The sequence below is a fragment of the Lissotriton vulgaris genome, chromosome 4_1, assembly GCF_964263255.1.
Source record: "Lissotriton vulgaris chromosome 4_1, aLisVul1.2, whole genome shotgun sequence".
NCBI lineage: Eukaryota > Metazoa > Chordata > Amphibia > Caudata > Salamandridae > Lissotriton > Lissotriton vulgaris.
The window spans coordinates 492,572,828-492,594,241 of record NC_141691.1 but is presented as its reverse complement, the minus strand read 5'-3'; positions in this window follow the sequence as shown (position 1 = coordinate 492,594,241).

Here is a 21,414-nt window from a genome sequence, read left to right as displayed (position 1 = left end):
TAGAGGTAGTATATGTATATCAAATAATGTGTACTGTGAGTATTATAGAAAATATTAATAAAAAGTAAGCTAGAGGTGAAAATAAAACTATTGTTTCATAATGTAAAAGATGTTGGAGCTTTTCTTTCAGAAACTCGGGTAAATCAGAGAAAAGGACTTTCCATATACTATTCGGCCTCGTGGAAAAGTTTGTGGATCAAAAGTGAGTTAAGATATGTTTTTTGAAAATTTTACATTATTTATTGAATCGTTCTATGGGTTTTTTAAACACAATCATTTTGATTGTGTTGTTTTTTTGCCCGCTGTTATATGATGAGTAGTATTGAAGTCACTGTTTTAAGTGAAATTCAATATATTCTGAGAACAGCAAAAATAAACCATATAACATGTTGTACAAATTAAATTGTATTTTGTATTATCTAATATATATTATTATCCCCTTCTCTTATGCTTACTCACCTATTTGCACCCTCTATCACTCCTCTTAACTCACCCTCACTGGCCTTTTCTCACTCTCCCTCACCTCACTTCCCTTATTCTACTTTCCTCACTTATCCTCATTCTCCACTCCTTCATGACCATTTCCCTCTCTCCCATCCACCAATTTCCAGGTGTTAGTCACTCTACTTCACTCCCCTTACCCTTCTTTCCTTTCTTTGTTCCCTCAAAAAATTCCCTTCTCTCACTCACCTTACTACACTTCACTCACTCCTTCTATCACTTCCTCTTTCCTCTCACATCCTCACTGCCCTTCCCTCACTCCCTGTCTCTTAGCCTCACTCTCTCAATCCTCTCACTCTCTCACTCCTCTTCCATCACGCTTACTCCCTAAAACTCACCCACACTCCCTTACTTACCTTTCTTTGCTCTCTCACTCAGTTCCTTTCTGCCACTCCTTCCTTCACTGCCTCTATGTTCTCACTCCTTCACTTCCTTTGTCTCATGCTCACTTGCTTTTATCCTCTCTCTATCTTCCCTTTTTCCTCAACCTCACTGCCCTTCACTCACCCTCCCTCATAGTTGTTCCCTCACTCTGGTTCCCTCAGTTATCCTCATTCATCATCCTTCACTACCCTTCCTCTTTCTCTCTTCACGCACTCACCTTTTCCCAGTACCTTTGCTTCTCTTTTCTTCCCTTTCTTCTCTTCCTTTGCTGCCTCAGTCATTCTTCTTCCCTTACTCACCTTACTGCCCTTTACTCACTCTTTCTCTCCCTCCCTCTGTTCTCTCATATTCTCACTTGTCTTCCCTCACACCCTCTCTGTTACCTTCACTCCCATTGTCTCCTCACTGTCTTACGACCCTACATTCACCTTCACTCACCTTCCATGCCTCATTGTCATTAATCCACCATTATTCCCTCCTGCTTCTCTGTCACTCACTCCCCTTTCTTTACTCCCCTTTTTTCCTTTAGTTTTCCTAATGCACATTCCTTTAGTATCTTACTCACCTTCACTTCATTTCTCTCTCCTACTCTTCTTTTCTGTCACTGAATGTATCCATGTCATTATCCTTTTAGTAAAATGCTCTCCCTCTACTTCTTTTTTAACTCTCTCTGACCTTCACCATTCCTTTGTTTTCCTTTCTGAGTCCTTCACTCCTACTTCATCTCTTACTAACTTTTTAGGACTTTTAATCTCCTACTTTGTCTCTTGTATTGTGAAATGGATATTGTAAATATTATAACTTACTTTCTTTCCTATTTCACAGATATTAAATTTACTGAAAATATGTAATTAAGTTTACATTACTTATAAGGTAAGTTTGACGTGCAAAATTTACTTTCTCAACACTCTTTTTCTTAACCTCACTACTCTTCTCTCATGCTCCAACACCCCTGTTCCCTTACTACGCTTCCCTCACTTATTCTTAATCCCCACGTTTACTCCCGTTTTCCTCACTTCTCTCTCACACTCACCTTCTTTCGGACCTTCTCCTTTACTTTCCTTCCTCTCTCTTCCCTTTCTTCACTCCTTCACTCTTTTCCCTTCCCTTACTCTTCTTACTCCACTTCACTAACTCCTTCTCTTACTCTCTTTGTCCTCTTACTTCAACACTCCTCTTCCCTCATTCTCTCTCTGTTAGCCTCATTCTCTCCGTCCTCTTAGTCTCTCACTCCTTTTCAGTCACGCTCACTCCCTATAACTCAGCCATACTCCCACACTCACCTTCTTTCAGACCTTCTCCTTTACTTTCCTTCCTCTCTCTTCCCTTCTTTCGCTCCTTCACTCTTTTCCCTTCCCTTACTCTCCTTACTCCACTTCACTAACTCCTTCTCTTACTCCCTCTGTCCTCTTAGTTCTACACTCCCCTTCCCTCATTCTCTCTCTGTTAGCCTCATTCTCTCCGTCCCCTTAGTCTCTCACTCCTCTTCTGTCACGCTCACTCCCTATAACTCAGCCATACTCCCACACTCATCTTCTTTCAGACCTTCTCCTTTACTTTTCTTCCTCTCTCTTCCCTTCTTTTGCTCTTTCACTCTTTTCCCTACCCTTACTCTCCTTACTCCACTTCAGTAACTCCTTCTCTCAATCCCTCTGTCCTCTAACTTACTCACTCCCCTTCCCTCACTTTCTGTCTGTTACCCCTATTCTCTCCATCTTCTTAGTCTCTCACTCCTCTTCTGTTACGCTTACTCCCTATAACTCAGCCACACTCCATCACTTTTCTTTCTTTCCTCCCTCACTCAGTCCTCTACTGTCACTTTTTCCTTCATTTCCTCTGTCTCCTCACTCCCTTACTTCCCTTGTCTCACGCTCACTTGCCTTTATCCATTCTTTATCACCACTCTTTCCTCAACATCACTGCTCTTCTCTTACCCTTCCACACCCCGGTTCCCTTACTCTGTTTACCTCACTTATACTCATTCCCCTTGTTCACTCCCTTTCTCCTCACTCACCTCCCACACTCACCTTCTTTCAGTTCCACTTGTTCACTCCCTTTCTCTTCACTCACCTCCCACACTCACCTTCTTTCAGTCCCCCTAGTTCACTTCCCTTCCCCTCTCGTCCCTTTCTTTGCTCCCTCACTCCTTTTCCTTTGCTCTCTGACTACACTCCACTTTACTTCACTCACTCCTTTTGAATTTGTAAAGAATACAGCTCTTTTTGGAGAATTGGAGGTAGTTCTAAAAAGAACAGTTTTTTTTCTTCTGTGTTATGTTTTTTTCTGAACAAAAACAAAAACAGGGAATGCCAAACTGCTTAACAGGAGCAAAAAAAAGGGGAAAATTAGGGCTGGGGACGGCAGCTGTGGTTTTCCCTTGGTACAATGTTCATTATACTCTATTCTCCGTAGCAAAGCAGTTCATCACACTGCTTACACTTGATAGTGATATCATTGAAAACTGGCTGAATATTGGGGATCAGCTGCTCAGGTCTTCCTCTAACGGATGATGTTGTTGCTCCTCCTGTGGATAATGAGGCGCCATCTCTTGGGGGATTACATGCCAGGTCCCTGACACTTTCCCGGGCATAGTTCTGGGGGTGCCTCCGTTGGACATGCCGAATCATTGTGGAGTTGCCAAAACTGTACTTTCTTCTAGGGTCACCCCGTGAAAGAAATTTTACACTCCACCTTTGGAGCATTAACCTTTTTTTCACCCAGTGGTATGGTAAAAAAATTTCATATAAAGTGCTCCTTCACCTTGGGCTGAGGAGGCTCCTCGTTATAGTAAGTTCAGCTAACTATAACTCGCGCGCCCGCAATGCACTGCTGATGACGTCACATATTACATCACTCATGACATGGTCAGTGACATCACTCATGACATCACTGATGACATCTCAAATGACATAACTGATGACATCACTGATGACATCATCCTTGTGAAAGAGTGGCAGACCTCCTCTCACCCTAATATAACCTTTGATACACACATTCAAAAATAGAACCTAAAATTTAAAAAAAAACAGAGATTCCTATACCAGTTAGAACAACCTATTCAGTAAATCCAAAATCTACATACACATCCACTCATTCACCAATAGTTCTATATAGTCACTCATACATGTACTCACTCATCATATGTACTCATACACCTATAAATCCTGTTACAAACCTACACTTGTTCATTCACCAATAGTTCTATATAGTCACTCATACATGTACTCACTCATCATATGTACTCATACACCTATAAATCCTGTTACAAACCTACACTTGTTCATAGAGTTATTCACACATATACCCACACATGCAAATAAACTATCAAACATCCATTTACTTGCATATACAGCTCTACACACACCACTACACTTATTTCTACAGAAACGTACACATACTTACTTTCTTAAACAATTATTTATAGAAACACATACTTATTTATACAGGAGCTCTTCCAATCTGTCACTGTCATATATCCTTACTTATATACATCAATACTCACATATACTAGTTTAAAGCATATGTACTTGCTCATAAAGACACTATTGAGGCAGTCATTCACTCACTAACACACCCATACACACACTCATCCACCCACACATACAGTCCTACATACATGCAGTCTTCAAAACACATACAAACAGTGAGTCAGTCATTCATGCATCTGTGCGCTAAGTAATACCCACCATCAAACCATACAGACATTCAGAAACTCATACTGATACTCGAAAGCAAGTAATAACCCATATTGACAATCATGTAGCTACTCACTAACCCATGCACTCACTTATACACTAGGGGGCCGATTCCGATCCGGTAAAAAGCGCTCCGAATAGCCATTCAGAGCGTTTTTTCCCGTACAAATCGTAGCCGTAAACGTCCCCGTACGAACGACGTAGTACGATCCACACCCACTGCAGCTATCCGTACGAATCGTACCAGGAACTGTACGAATAGAATTCCTGTGCCAATCGCCCTCGGAACCCGCTGTACGCGACGTTCGTACGGTTCGCGGCTACTTTGTACGACCCGGCAAGTACGATTCGTGTAGGATACGCTCCGTACGACCCTTTTTCTACGGGAGCTTGAAAGTGCTGTAAAAGCTGGGTTCCCCCCGAAACAGGTAGGGAACGCCCCCCCCGGGTATAGCGCCTAACCCCCTTGATCGCAGGGGTATGGTGCGTACCCCTGCAATCCTGGGGGGTACGTGCCGTACCCCGCGATCTCGGAGTGTACGCGCCGTACCCCATGTTCGCTGGGTGTACTGTGCGTACACCCTGCGATCGCGGGGTACGGCACGTACCCCCCATGATCGCAGGGGTACGTGCCGTACCCCTGCGATCATGGGGGTAGGCGTGTATGTGATTGTGTACTTTTCCGTACGAATCGCCCTTACCTGACGTGGACCGTACGAATCGCGTCCTGATTCCCGGGTCCAGATCGTACTCGTCGGGTCGTACGGCGTGTGTACGAGTCGTACGGTTCACGGTTTCAGCCTTGCAATACGTACGGATCGCGACGATTCGGACAGATTCACGGAATGCGGATCGTACTACGCGACTCGGACGGACGGGTACGATTCGTACGGAAAGGGCTGCGGATACGATTCGTACAGCGGAATTTTTTTCCGGATCGGAATCGACCCCAAATTGAGAGACTGATACAGATATTTACATATGTCAACATTACTCACTAACCCATGTATTCACTAAGATACACTTAATAAGTCAGTTCTACAATCAATTTTACAAAAAAATCATCCATTTAGACACTTATATACCCATTTATTCTTCCATCGAACTTGAGATGTACATATAAAAAACATATTTAATTTTCTGAAAAACACACATTCACTGGATGATGTCATCAGTGATGTCATTTGAGATGCCATCAGTGATGTCATGAGTGATGTCACTGACCATGTCATGAGTGATGTAATATGTGACGTCATCAGCAGTGAATTGCGGGCGCGCAATTTATAGTTAGCTGAACTTACTATAACGGGGGGATTTCAATGGTTTTGTATGAGAGAAATGTCCAGCTAACTATAACATGTGTGAAACCTATGGTTTTTTTCAGTGAATATATATATATATATATATATATATATATATATATATATATATATATATATATATATATATATATATATATATATATATATATATATTACCTACTGGCGATAGCCAGTAGGTATATATAGTTAGGATTTTTTCTCTATGGAACTTTTGAAAATTCTATGCCTAATAACTTTGGCGTTTGTCGACGGAATCGGCTGAAATTTTCAGGAAAATTGCACATTTTGTTTCTGAGCAGCTCCTGAAAATTTGGGGGGGGTTCGTCAAGGGGGGGCTGAGAAAAATGGGGGGTCCCAAAACGCGTTTTTTACATTGAGTTTTCCATAGGGCGGTTGGACTCACTTTTAGCTCGAACGGCTGAATGGATTTGCACGAAACTTGGCAAAATTGTAGGGACTGTTAGCCCGATGTGCCTTTGCTAGGTCTCAATATATGTGCTTCAGTGGATTTTGAGAAATTAACGTTTAAATCAAGATATATATCTGTAACAGCGCTCCGGGCAGCGATCCGGTCCGCTTACTTTTCGCGTTTCGGAACTTTGCGTGCAGAAAGCTGATTGGCTCTCCGGTGTCTGTCAACATTCTAAACAGTCCGGAGCGGCCGCCATCTTGTCTCTCGGTAGGATCGAGAGAGAAGAAGAGGTGAAAAACGAAGGAGGAATTTAATGAAAGGGGGCAAGGTATCCCCCTCTTGACCCCCTAGGAATGTTGTTGGGGTTATTAAAGGGTCCCGTGGGGAAAATGAAAAAAAAATGATTTTTCACGGTAGAAGCGCTTCACGGGCCGCAAACTGGGCCGCAAACTGGTAGCGAAACGGGAATTCGCCATTTTGTGCTTCGTTAATTAAATTACTAGGTATAAGGGGGTGCGGGAGACGTATCCTAATCCCCTATGTTTCCTGAGGGTGGCTGAGGAGGCTGATATATGTTGATACATCTCTTCCAGCGGCTGTGCGTGAGCTTTTTTTTTTTTTGCTGCGTGACAGTCCGGAGCGGCCGCCATCTTGTCTCTCGGTAGGATCGAGAGAGAAGAAGAGGTGAAAAACGAAGGGGGAATTTAATGAAAGGGGGCAAGGTATCCCCCTCTTGGCCCCCTAGGAATGTTGTTGGGGTTATTAAAGGGTCCCGTGGGGAAAAGAAAAAAAAATGATTTTTCACGGTAGAAGCGCTTCACGGGCCGCGAACTGGGCCGCAAACTGGTAGCGAAACGGGAATTCGCCATTTTGTGCTTCGTTAATTAAATTACTAGGTATAAGGGGGTGCGGGAGACGTATCCTAATCCCCTATGTTTCCTGAGGGTGGCTGAGGAGGCTGATATATGTTGATACATCTCTTCCAGCGGCTGCGCCATCTTGCCTTTTTTCCAATGCCACAATTTTGTCGTGCACGGCAGCCATTTTAGATGCCAGGCTGGTCCCAGGCTATCACCTACCCCTGCGGATGTAGTTTATGGCCCCAGCTGTAGAGAATTCAGACATGCCAACCCTCCCGATTCAGGCGTGTGACTACTGATTTCAGTGCTAGTCTCCCGCCTCCCGATTTCTGCAAGCAAAAACCCGGGGGCATATTACGAACAACTAGCGATAATTTTTGTCTCTAACTTGTTTAGAGACAAAAATTATCGCCGCACATCGGCGATTTTTATCGCAGATAAACCTTGCTATTATCGCAGAAAAGTGAGCGATATTCATGTATTATCGAGCAAATGCTCTTAGCCATGTTATCCACCTCCCATTGGATAACATGGCTAAGAACTGCTCAGGGCAGGTGTTAGATTTTGGAGATATTCGCGCTTAGCGCGAATATCTCCAAAAGTTGGTAATAGAAGATAGCGATGTTAGGGACTGTTTCCAGTCGCTAACATCTTGGCACGCCACTTTGCATGTCATTAGTGATAAGTATCACTGACATGCAAAGCGGGGCCCAAGATGGTCGCTATCTCCTTTTAGCTGTCACTAACTGGTGTTAGCGACAGCTTGGTAATAGGGAGATAATTTTATCTCCGCTTTCATGGCTTTTAAAGCCAAAAAAGCGGAGATAAACCCCCTTGATAATATGCCCCACGATTCCTTGGGGGTTTCAGCTGACAGGGCTTGGTATTGTGTTACATGGCAATTTTTCCAGGAAACATCAGAGGGTCGATGCAGGGGTTCTAGAAGAGGTGATAAACCATTTAAGCCTCATGAACAAGCGCATGGTCTTTTAAAGATTTGTGAAGTACTCGGGGCGGCGGTGTGTGTGTGCCCTCTTTCTGGAGCGGGCGGGGGGGCACTGCCAGCAACTTGCCAGGTCAGGTAGTGTTCAACACGTGCATCACCCTTTCTCTGCCTGCTATTGCGCTCCATGCTTCGGAAAGGTAAGAAAAAGAACGTGCATTTGAGTTTGAAATGTCCGATCCTGCAGCAGCACACTTCCAAAGCCCACACATGACAATAACCCGATTCAAGGCCCTATTCAATCATTTTAAAAAAAATAGATAACACTCCAACAAAGTAAGATTATAAAACTTTATTAACTTTTAACTATAATGAACGGAACAAAAAGTAAAAACATTTAAACATTTTTCAACTCAAAAAGCAACAATGGTTAGAAGCTGTCTTTTGTGCAAATAGTCCCAAGGCAGCACAACGTGCAGAGTTCTGGACGGCACCCAGGTTATGTCGCCTGGGTGCCGCACTGGTTTTGGGATCCTACAATGCAGCACAGAAAAACAGCGTGGGGCGTCCCGGGTGGTGCGGGGGGAGGCCTCGTCAGTAGCGGTCTGTTGTGCGAATAGTCCCAAGGCAGCAGAACGCGTTGAGATGTTGATGGGACTGTGTCCAGTGTCACATGGCTGACACAACATGTACGACAGGCACCCAGGTGATGTCCAGTAAACTGCCGCACTGGTTTTGGTATCCTACAATGCTGCTCCGAAAATTGGCATGCGGCGGCCCGGGGGTGGGGGAGGCGGCGTGAACGGGCCTCCCCAGGTGGCGGCCATCTAGCTGAGTTGCGCCCGCTCTTGCGGCTACAGCGTCTCGCTCACCATGTTGTTGAGTTGCTCCCACTCTTGCAGTGCAGCGATAGGCGGCTGCCACATGGCTCTTAAAATGGCGGACGGCTCCTCGGTTTTGGGCCTGGTCCACTGAAATGGCCCTGGGACACCTTGGAACTCGGACGCTTGCCTGCTAGGGCTTGGGTCCCATTCTCGAAAAGCGTCCCCTCAGCCGTGAAGATTCTACAAAAGTCTTGGGGGCCCCCGACTCCCGCAGGCTTCCGGTGGGGAGCGGCTGCCATGATTGCTCGCGGAATGACCACGACGGAGCCACGAGATGGTGGTGCTCTCATGCTGATGCCAGCTTCAGTCTGAATGATCCAGAAACAAGGTGGGGCTTTCATCGTTTGGGAAAAAAAAATGTTCTAAACCAATGAAAAGTGTTATTTTTAGGTCATATGATCAAGCCTTCCATCTTTAGGAAACCAAAAGTAAAATGAACCAATGAAAAGTTTTATAAACAAGTCACATGACCTGTTATGCGGCATAGGGCTACAAAAAGCGTAGAAAATCCGTTGGCACGTGAGGCGGCGTCAGTAGCGGACCGATGTGCGAATAGGCCGAAGGCAGCACAACGCGCCGAGATCCGGATGGCACCGAGGTGGTGTCCAGCAAATTGCCGCACTGGTGTGGCCATCCTACAATGCTGCGCCGAAAGACGGCGTGTCCAGCTGAGTTGCGGTCACTGTTGCGGTACAGTGACTCGAACGCGCCGAGATCCGGATGGCACCGATGTGGTGTCCAGCAAATTTCCACACTGGTGTGGCCATCCTACAATGCTGCGCCGAAAGACGGCGTGTCCAGCTGAGTTGCGGTCACTGTTGCGGTACAGTGACTCGAACGCGCCGAGATCCGGATGGCACCGAGGTGGTGTCCAGCAAATTGCCGCACTGGTGTGGCCATCCTACAATGCTGCGCTGAAAGATGGCGTGTCCAGCTGAGTTGCGGTCACTCTTGCGGTACAGTGAGTCGAACGCGCCGAGATCTGGATGGCCCCGATGTTGTGTCCAGCAAGTTGCCGCACTGGTGTGGCCATCCTACAATGCTGCGCCGAAAGTCGGCGTGGGGTGCCCCGTTGGCTTATGAGGTGATGTCAGTAGTGGACCGATGTGTGAATAGGTCGGAACCAGCACAAGGCGCCAAGATCCGAATGGCAAGTCCTGGATGTTGAGTGCCTCAGTTGAGAGTTCTGAGCAGTGCTTGTAAGACTGTCTGAAGCTTATTTGCACCTGCTGCAGCTTCACTAGGTCCGGCGGAACTTTTTGCCTTTTCCTTTCTGCTTCTTTTCCTACAATGCGTTTCATCTGAAGACACGACCAGGTCCCTGAATGTGTGCAGGGGGACGCTATTGATTGAATGAAAATGGCGGCTTGACACAAAGCTGACTCAAGCGTTACTGTTGATGCTATACAGACAAAAATTGGTTTTCAGTTTGCACATTCTTCAGGTTTTTTTTTTCCATCCAAGTCTGATTGAGAGTTTGTAGAAAAATGGCTTCAGATTTTCCACATACTACTCTTCAACATTCTTCCTAAATTTAACAATGTGAAACTCACTAGGAGAACGGCTGTTTCTGTTTCCTTTCAAAATGCTGCCAACAATATTTTCTGAATGGAAGACACCATCTTGTAGCATAAAGGGCCGAAAGGGGTTCTGGTCTGGCCGATGGTTGGTGGAGACATTTTGACTATATCTTGGACCTGCCCGGCCTCGCCCAAAATGGCGCCGGTATGAATGGATCTCGTAACTCCTTGCCCGCAAATGTATATCTAGAAAATTTTATTGTAAGTGGCCCTGTCGTATTTTAATTACAAAATGTACGTCCACCGATTCCGCAACTGTTAGACACCTTTGTTCTTGCAACCTAATGGCCCGCTCGTTACGTTCTTCTACAGTGTAAATGTCTGCTCATCATATACGATTTCAGTTTGCTCCGTGGCCGGCCCACGTGGTTATAGGCCCGTATTTGTATACTGACATTTTCACAATAAAGGTTTTTAAAACAAAACACGGTAGTAGTATTTACATTGGTAAAGTTTTTACTTTTAGTCACTGTTTTCGAATCAGTAAAAGGCAAGTGAAATAAAGCAGTCCAATTACATGACGGATAAAAGGTATAATATGTAGGAACGCAGTAAAGATAAATGGTCAAGGGCAGTTGTGTTTTTCATGTCTGCAACATAAAGTGATCGATAAGAATCTGATAATCAGGCGTATCGGCGACTAAGACAGCAGGCCGAATCTCTTTACTCAACTGCTCCGTCATGGAAGGAAGAAACACCCTTTTTCTCGAAAAAGGAATATATTTTACTTGCAAGACAGTTGTAAATTTTCCGGGAAAGTACATTAGCCTGGAATATTATAACATATGTTTGAAAAAAAAATATCTTTCGAAAACAATAAAAAGCGTAATTTTTAGGTCATATGACCAAGCTTTTCATCATTAAATTAACAAAAGTAAAATGAACCAATGAAAAGTTTTATTAACAAGTCACATGACCTGTTAGGCTTACGTTACGCGCTGCGCGCCGCGCCTCGGATCACTTCCGGGTGCGGTAACGCGGCGTGTAATATAACGCATTACGCGACAACGTAGGTCAATAATATAGTCAAAATGTCTCCACCAACCAGCGTTCGGAACACAACCCCTTTCAGCAGTCCAAAAAGTTGTGTTAAATGACAACAGAGGGGACAGGCAACAAGAACCATCAGTCAAAGAGGGGAGGGCAAGTTCTTCTCTTCCGGGTCATGTTGGGGCGCTACCGGAACTGATCAAATTGGTAGTCTACAGTGTTTCTGGATGTTTCAGACTAAAGCTGGCGTCAGCATGAGACCACTACCATCTCGTAGCTCCGTCGTGGCCATTCCACGAGCAATCATGGCAGCCGCTCCCCACCAGAAGCCTGCGGGAGTCGGAGGCCCCCAAGACTTTTGTCGAATCTTCACGGCTGAGGGGACGCTTTTCGAGAATGGGACCCAAGCCCTATCAGGGAAGCGTCCGAGTTCAAAGGTGTCCCAGGGCCATTTTAGTGGACCAGGCCCAAAACCGAAGAGCCGGCCGCCATTTTGAGAGTCCTGTGGCAGCCGCCTATCGCTGCACCGCAAGAGTGGGCGCAATTCAGCTGGATGGTGGGCAAGACGCTGTAGCCGCAAGAGTGGGCGCAACTCAGCTGGATGGGACAAGGTTCAGAATTGAAGAGTCATCAAAAGGCAAAAAGTTCCGCCGGACCCCGGGAGCCGGCCACCTATGTCGGGGGCGATCTCAGGCTACACCAGTGCTATAAGACTTGGGGAGGGTGTCGGAGCCAAGCGTCTTCTCCGAGTCCATGGCCATCACCCCGCCCCTCAGGGGCCTCCGTCAAGCTGTTTAGGAAGGTAACATATCACATTGTTTTCTAATGCAGTCAGGTCCACAAACGACACTCACTTACTTTGAGAATAGTGAAGCTGCAGTAGGTGGAAATAAGCTTCAGACAGTGTTACAAGCGCTGCTCAGAACTCTTAACTATGGCACCCAACATCCAGAACTTATGCCATTTGAGAATGGCAGTGACATTGAAGCAACTCAGGGACCAAAACCATTAACGTACTTTCACGTATGAAAATCTTACTTGGGGAGGGGGCAGGAGCGAAGCGCCCCCTCCCAGTCAGCGCCACCATACCGTATGTTGAAAATTTGAAGCCATCGTTCTACAAAGTCAACCAAACTTGGATTGAAAAATCTAGAAAAATGTACAAACTGAAAACCAGTTTTGGTCTGCATCAGTAGCAACGCTTGAGTCAGCTTTGTGTCAAGCCGCCATTTTGATTCAACAAAGCACAGGCATTGAAAAAGGCTCAAACTCAGAACTCTGAACTATGGCACCCAACATCCAGGAGCTTGCCATCCGGATCTTGGAGTCTTGTGCTGCTTTCGACCTATTCACACATCGGTCCACTACTGACATCATCTTATAAACCAACGTTATGTAAATAGTTTTTTAATAAAATGTTTTACCCTGTTTCTTTGCTGGTGTGTTGTCTATATTTTTAATATTTGCATAGGGTTTGTCGTTATTTTGTGCGGGATGGGTGATGGAGCCGAGCTGTCTTGCAGCCCTCATGGTGTGGAGCTCAGTTCATCTCACTATTTTCATATTTCTCATGAAGGGTTGTTCCTAATATTTCTATTTTAGCGAGGTCAAAAAGAGATCCAATTAGTGGCCTACTGATTTTGCTCGATTACTTTTATTTTTTTACACGATTTTTCACTATCTGCAAAGACTAAACAGAGTATTGCGACTTTGTGCTTGTTTGTAAATAGAGAATGATCCAAAGAGAACCAATTCTAAAACAGTAAATGCTTGGACAACAATCAATCAAATGGAGAGACAAGCAGGCACGACGGATTACAACGGGGGTAAAGGCCTGCGTTAACTACCCTTCAGTATCTGCAAAGAGAGAGTACTACTAAGACAAAAGAGGGGAGGGGGGGGGTGCAGCGTTCAAAGCACATCAGCGTGCATAAATACGAAAATGTTTTTATCTATCACGTACTTGACATTTTAAAGCTTTTCATATTTGCTATTAAAAAACCAATGAAATTCACAGAAAAAACCATAGGTGATAGTGGATATATAGTTAGGAATTTGCATTTACAAAACCTTGAAAATTCAATGAAAAAACCATTGGTTTTAGGCCATATATAGTTAGGGATTTGCATTTACAAAACCTTATTTTACTCGCATAAAACCATTGAAATTCCATATATAGTTAGTTGCACTAACTATATATGGCGCACCCGCAATCCACTGCTGATCATGTCACATATTACATCATTCATGACATGGTCAGTGACATCACTGATGACATCACTGATGACATCTCAAATGACATCACTGATGACATCACTGATGACATCTCAAATGACATCACTGATGACATCACTGATGACATCTCAAATGACATCACTGATGACATCACTTATGACATCTCAAATGACATCACTGATGACATCTCATTTGACATTACTGATCACATCACTGATGACATCATTCATGTGATAATACGATGAACCTCTTCAGACTCTAATATAACCTTAGATACACTCAGTGTAAACAGACACTCACAGACTGTCACTCATCCATGGAGTTACTCACACACCTAGTCAGTCATGCAAAGAATCAATCACACCTCAATTTCCTCAACTATACAGTTATACACACATTACTTATTCAAACATATACTAACACATATGTACTCTCTTATACAATCCCTGATACAAGTTCACAATGATCCATACAGCCACTCACACATTCACTGGCTCTTATGCACAGTTATTTATATATGTCAACTCTCACATGTACTGTGTTTTACATATGTACTTACTTTGACATGTAGCACTGAGATATCCATTCACTCACCAATACACTCATGCACACAGTCAACCGCCCATACAGCTGTTTCCACATGCACTTTTGAACCCATACATCTAGTGAGTCAACTGCTCACACATCTATGCACAGAGTCATACACCTCCCAGCCACCCACACACACACTCAGTCTCCCATACAAATACTTGGGCAACCAATCAATAACCCATATAGTTACTCATATAGCTACTGATCAACACATGCAGCAGTTTACAGAACAACAGACATAATGATGCACAAATTAGGACAGTTTAGTCACTAACCCATGCACTCAGTGAGACACATTTAATCACTCACTCAGACAGTCAGTCATGCACCTACTAAATCCTTCATCCAGACACTTATACATCCACTCATTCTTCAATAAGTAAAACATATTTTAACTTTACAGAAACATACAGTCACTGGATGTTGTCATCAGTGATGTCATCAGTGATGTCATTTGAGATGTCATCAGTGATGTCATCAGTGATGTCACTGACCATGTCATGAATGATGTAATATGTGACATGATCAGCAGTGGATTGCGGGTGCGCCATATATAGTTAGTGCAACTAACTATATATGGAATTTCAATGGTTTTATGCGAGTAAAATAAGGTTTTGTAAATGCAAATCCCTAACTATATATGGCCTAAAACCAATGGTTTTTTCATTGAATTTTCAAGGTTTTGTAAATGCAAATTCCTAACTATATATCCACTATAACCTATGGTTTTTTCTGTGAATATATATATATATATAAACATAGTATTAATAAAAAATATACAATATATTTACCATAGGATAGCGAGAGGGTTAAATTTACTATTACCACTCCAGTGAGTGCAACAGTAGAAAAAACATTGGACAGCGTAGCAGGAAAAATTACTATACCCTCCCCAGTGAGTGCAACAGTAGGGAAAGCGTTGGATAGCGGAGGGTAAAAATGACTATTCCCACTCCAGAGAGTGCAACAGTAGGGAAAGTGTTGGATAGTGTAGGGGTAAAATTTACTATTCCCACTCTATTGAGTGCAACAGTAAGGAAAGTGTTGGATAGCGTAGGGGTAAAAATTACTATTCCCAATCCAGAGAGTGCAACAGTAGGGAAAGCGTTGGATAGCGCAGGGGTCAAAATTACTATTCCCACTCCAGTGAGTGCAACAGTAGGGAAAGCGTTGGATAGCGTAGGGGTAAAAATTACAATTCACAGTCCAGAGTGCAAAAGTAGGGAAAACGTTGGATAGCGGGAGGGTAAAAATTACGATTCCCACTCCAGACAGTGCAACAGTAGGGAAAGCGTTGGATACCTGGAAGGTAAAAACTACTATTCCCACTCCAAAGAGTGCAACATTAGGGAAAGCGTTGGATAGCGTAGGGGTAAAAATTACTATTCCCACTCCAGAGAGTGCAACAGTAAGGAAAGCGTTGGATAGCGTAGGGGTAAAAATTACTATTCCCGATCCAGTAAGTGCAACAGTAGGGAAAGCGTTGGATAGCGGGAGGGTACAAATTACTATTCCCACTCCAGAAAGTGCGACATAAGGGATAGCGTTGGATAGCAGGAGTGTAAAAATCACTATTCACACTCCAGTGAGTGCAACAGTAGAGAAAGCGTTGGATAGCGTAGGGGTAAAAATTACTATTCCCACTCCAGTGAGTGCAAAAGTAGGGAAAGCGTTGGATAGCGGGAGGGTAAAAATTACTATTCCCACTCCAGAGGGTGCAACAGTAGGGAAAGCGTTGGATAGCCTAGGTGTAAAAATTACTATTCCCACTCCAGAGAGTGCAACAGTAAGGAAAGCGTTGGATAGCGGGAGGGTAAAAATTACTATTCCCACTCCAGAAAGTGCAACAGTAGGGAAATCGTTGGATAGCGTAGGGGTAAAAATTACTATTCCCACTCCAGTGAGTGCAACAGTAGGGAAAGCGTTGGATAGCGTAGGAGTAAAAATTACTATTACCACTCCGATGAGTGCAACAGTAGGGAAAGCGTTGGATAGTGGGAGGGTAAACATTACTTTTCCAACTCCAGAGAGTGCAACAGTAGGGAAAGCGTTGGATAGCGTAGGGGTAAAAATTACTATTGCCAATCCAGAGAGCGCAACAGTAGGGAAAGCGTTGGATAGAGTAGGCATAACATTTACTATTCCCACTCCAGTGACTGCAACAGTAGGGAAAGCATTGGATACCGGGAAGGTAAAAATTACTATTCCCACTCCAGAGAGTGCAACAGTAGGGAAGGCGTAGGATAGTGTAGGGGTAAACATTACTATTCCCAATCCAGAGAGTGCAACAGTAGGGAAAGCGTTGGATAGCTTAGGCATAACATTTACTATTCCCACTCCAGTGATGCATTGGATAGCGGGAGGGTAAACATTACTATTCCCACTCCAAAGAGTGCAATAGTGGGGAAAGTGTTGGATAGTGTAGTGTACAGTAGGGAAAGCGTTGGATAGCAGGAGGGTAAAAAACTTCTATTCCCACTCCAGTGTGTGCAACAGTAGGGAAAATAAATAATTTATATATAAATAAAAATAAAACAAATATTGTGGAGAAGTGTGGCTCAATGGTTAGAGCGGCAGACCCTGATGCAGAGGTCTGGCCCGGGACCAGGGTTCAATTCCCCGCCTCGGCGGGTCTTGGGCTCAAAATTCCACGGATCTGATAATTCTCGCCTCGGTGCCTTTTTCAATCATGGAGTCCCACTCTGCAACTCTGGGCAATAGCTTGCTTATTCTCCACAATGGCCCCCACAACGCTAAGGATGCCAGGCCTCCACCTTGGGGGTGCCCAGGAGTGGACGCCTCACAGGGAAAGCCAGGATCCACAGCGGTATTCGTACAAGCGCCTTGAGACCCTTGCGGGTGAGTAGGGCGCTATACAAGTATCAATTTACATTTATATTTATCAATTTACCTTTATATTAATTCCAATTACAAATTAATTAAAATAATTAACACTTTTATATAATATATTAATTAATCAATTAAAAATACAAATAACAATTAATTATTAAAAATATTTACCTACTAATACCAATTATTTACCAATTAACAATAAAACAATTAACAATTAATTAATAATTAAAAATTAGATTTAAAAAAAAGAATTTAAAAATTAAATTACTTACAATTAAATTACTTCCCACCCTATTCCCCTATAAACCTACAACCCACTACAGAAAATAAAATAATAAAATAACATAATTATCAATTAATAAATAAATTAAAATGAATTACCCATTTTATTTTGATTAATTACCGATTAATAATTAATTAACAATTAATTCAAAATGAATACAAATAAATAAATTAACATATTTAATTATTTATAATTAAATAACTTCCCAACCTATTCCCCTATAAAGCCACAATCTGCTACAGAAAATAAATTACTAAAATTAACACATTTATCAATTGATCAATTAATTAATATGATTACCAATTATATTTTAATTAATTAACAAAAAATAATTAAGTAAGAATTAATTCAAAATAAATACCAATAAATAAATTAACATATTTAATTAATTATAATTAAATTACTTCCAACCCTATTCCCCTATAAACCCACAACCCGCTACAGAAAGTAAATTACTAAAATTAACATAATTATCAATTAATAAATTAATTAGAATTAATTACCAATTATAGTTTCATTAATTAAAAATTAATTATTATTTAACAATTAATTCAAAATAAATACCAATAAATAAATTCACATATTTAATTACTTATAATTAAATTACTTCCCACCCTATTTCTCTATAAACCCACAACCCGCTACAGAATTATATTACACAAAAATTAAATACCATAAAAGAATTAATTAATATAAATAATAAAATAAATATACACTTTTCAAATATATACTAACATAAAAAACACTTTAAAAATTGATATTAACTTACTTACCTCAAATTCGATATTTTTGTAGTCTATATTCTGTCCATTCTATATTTTTGTATTCTATATTCTGTCCATTCTATATTTTTGTTGTCTATATTTTGTCCATTCTATATTTTTGTTGTCTATATTCTGTCCATTCGATAGTATGTCCATTCTATATTTTTGATTCAATATTAATGCTATCCTATTCGATATTTTTGTAGTCTATATTCTGTCCAGTCGTTATTGTGCCCATTCTATAATTTTTTAGTCAATATTAATGCAAATCGATATTAAAAACTCGATATTTTGAGTGTATACCGAGTTTTACTTGGACATTGCTTTGTAATGCCCAGCATTCATGGACTTCCTGTAAAACAGCCAAACGATCATTGATGTCAAATGTCTTTTTACCTTGGCCTATCACCACTGGCCAAGGTAATCAGAGCTCACAGCTTCAAAACTGTGCTTACGCTGATGACTCCCAGCTGTTAATCACCCGAAGTCCAAACCTCACAGACACTAAATCCAAATTCCAACGTTGCATGACTTCTATAAAGGAATGGATGACAAACAACTACCTGATGCTTAACGCCGGAAAGACAGAGATAATGCTGTTTGGAAATGCACACAAGCACTGGTCAGATGAATGGTGGCCACCAACACTAGGCCCCTGTCCTGCCCCGAAGAACTCAGTGCGGAATTTGGGAGTCACTATCGATAATAAACTGTTCATGTCGGCCCATGTAACAAAGTAGTACAGACCTGCTTTGGACTGATGCACAGCCTTAGAAAGATCTTTAAGTAGATACCCATATCATCCCGCAAGCCTTTAATCCAGGGCTTTTTTCTAAGTCACCTGGATTACGGCAATGCACTACTTGCCCCCATCAATGAAAGTATTTTGACAAAACTTCAAACCCTACAAAATACAGTTGCCAGGCTGGTTCTCGATCTCCCCTGTGCACTTCATTGGCCCCATGTCTCAGAAAGCTACACTGGCTCCCTATGAAAAAAGCATCAAATTTAAAGGCTGTTGCCTAGTCCACAAAACTATCAATGGCCTAGGACCTAAATATTTGAAAAAAAATCTCTCTGATTACTGCCCGACTAGAACCCTCCGCTCCTCACACAAGCACCTCTTAACTATCCCGAACGTTCGCACGGTCAGAAATGGGGATAGATGTTTCTCTAAAATAGCCCCAGAAATATGGAACACTCTACCCCTGCAGATTAGAACAGATCCTAATCATAACACATTCCTGAGAAACCTAAAAACCTGGGTCTTCTAGGTCTGCCCTTCCCTCTGTCTCACTGAACTTCTGCAAGCCCTATTAGACCTATGGGTGATAAATGCGATATATAAATTCAATTTCAAATTCAAAATTCAAATTTCAAATTATCCTCCACTGTGCTGCCACAGTCGAGGTCAGGTAACCACATTCTGATCCTGAACAGGACTTCATATGGAGTTAATCCCCCCAGGGAGCTTCTTGACATGGTGTTAAGTGCCCTCTGTACCCCATATAGAGGATTGACCCCAGTGCCAACCGAGCCTAATACTTTAGCTGTTAAGGATAGCTTTAAGTCCTGTTTTTCCTTTCCACAATCACATTTTTCTCAGAATGATATGGAGAGGAGTGCCACAATGCTACACACAAACTTCCCATGGTTTTTTTGTAAGCCTGCGAGCTAAACTCAGGGCCACGGTCAAACTCGCAAATCCATTATAACAGTTTGAGCATCAGCCGAGAACTATGGCCAAACCCACAGGAATCTAGAGCATAAACCCACTGCAACCAGGATGTACCAGTAAGCCCCGTCAGACTGTAATGGGTTGCAGTGGTTCAAATAGACATATGGAGAGGCCTGTCTGATGTCAGTAACGGTGTTTGCGGTGGACAAGCTACGGTGGAACCTTTCATTTGGTGACAGATGTCGCACTTAAGAACATAACCCTTGGTCTGTTTAGTAAGACCTGGCCAACAATAATGTTGCTTAAGTAGTGAAATAGTTCCAGTGATACTTAGAAGGTCCTCAGCCTCGGCAGCGCTGGAGTCCCTTCATTGGCTTCCTATCCACAAGAGAATTCTGTTTAAGGTCCTAACTATCACCTACGGGGCCTTTCACACGCAAGGGCCGCTATATCTCTGCAAATATTTCACGAGATATTACCCTTCCAGAAACCTCAGGTCAGCCACAGCAAATCTACTGACGGTCCCTAAATTCAGACTCTCTACAAAGGGAGGGAAATCCCTGGCAGTGATTGGCACGAGGGCATGGAACAAACTACCCGACCATCTGTGCCGGATTACAACTGAAAAGGGATTTAGGAAAGCCCCTAAAACTTAGATTTATGGCTTGTTGGAGCAAGCCTGTAAAGCACTGGGTTGAATCCCATACTCCCTCAGGTGGAATAGTATAGCTGCGGAACATCAACTCAGCTGACATTGAGTCTAAGCGCCAAGATCATCCTTGGAGTGAATGAGCGCTATATAAATACCGCTTCACTTCACTTCACATACCTGCATGTGCTGAATACCAGACTCTCATGTGCAGCTAGAATTAATCCAAATCTGCGATCCATGCTTGGTAACGCATTTCCCAAAAATAGGACATTGAGGTGGACAACGTTTGATTTTCTAAAGTTAAATTTGTAGCCCACAGTGGCATATCCCAAGGTTATAATGTTCATCCTGTGCAAGTGTTCCAATACATAGGACAATGCTTCCTCATCAAAATTTTTGGAGTAACTCTGTCACTCTAGCTGAGAACACCCCAGGGCTATTCTTATACCCTTGGGGCAGTCTACAGAATTGGCATATAGAGCCTAGGTTTGAGAATGCTATCAAATGTCTGCCTCTTTGAGCTATATTTTGGCAGAAAAATCTATTTGAGATGTCTAAGATTGTTTTTGCATTTCTTCCACACAATGTTATTCATTAATGCGGCACTGTGTGAATTTTGCACTGCAAATATTTTCGTGCATGTTTTCAAAAGCCAGTGGTTTGAAACTAGACGGTATGAATTGTCTGGTTTCATTACTGGAAAAAGGAATATTCATGGAAGAGGTGCAACTCTCAATTACACCTTGGTATTCAAGTTGATGTAAGATCTCCCTGACTTGTTTCTTTG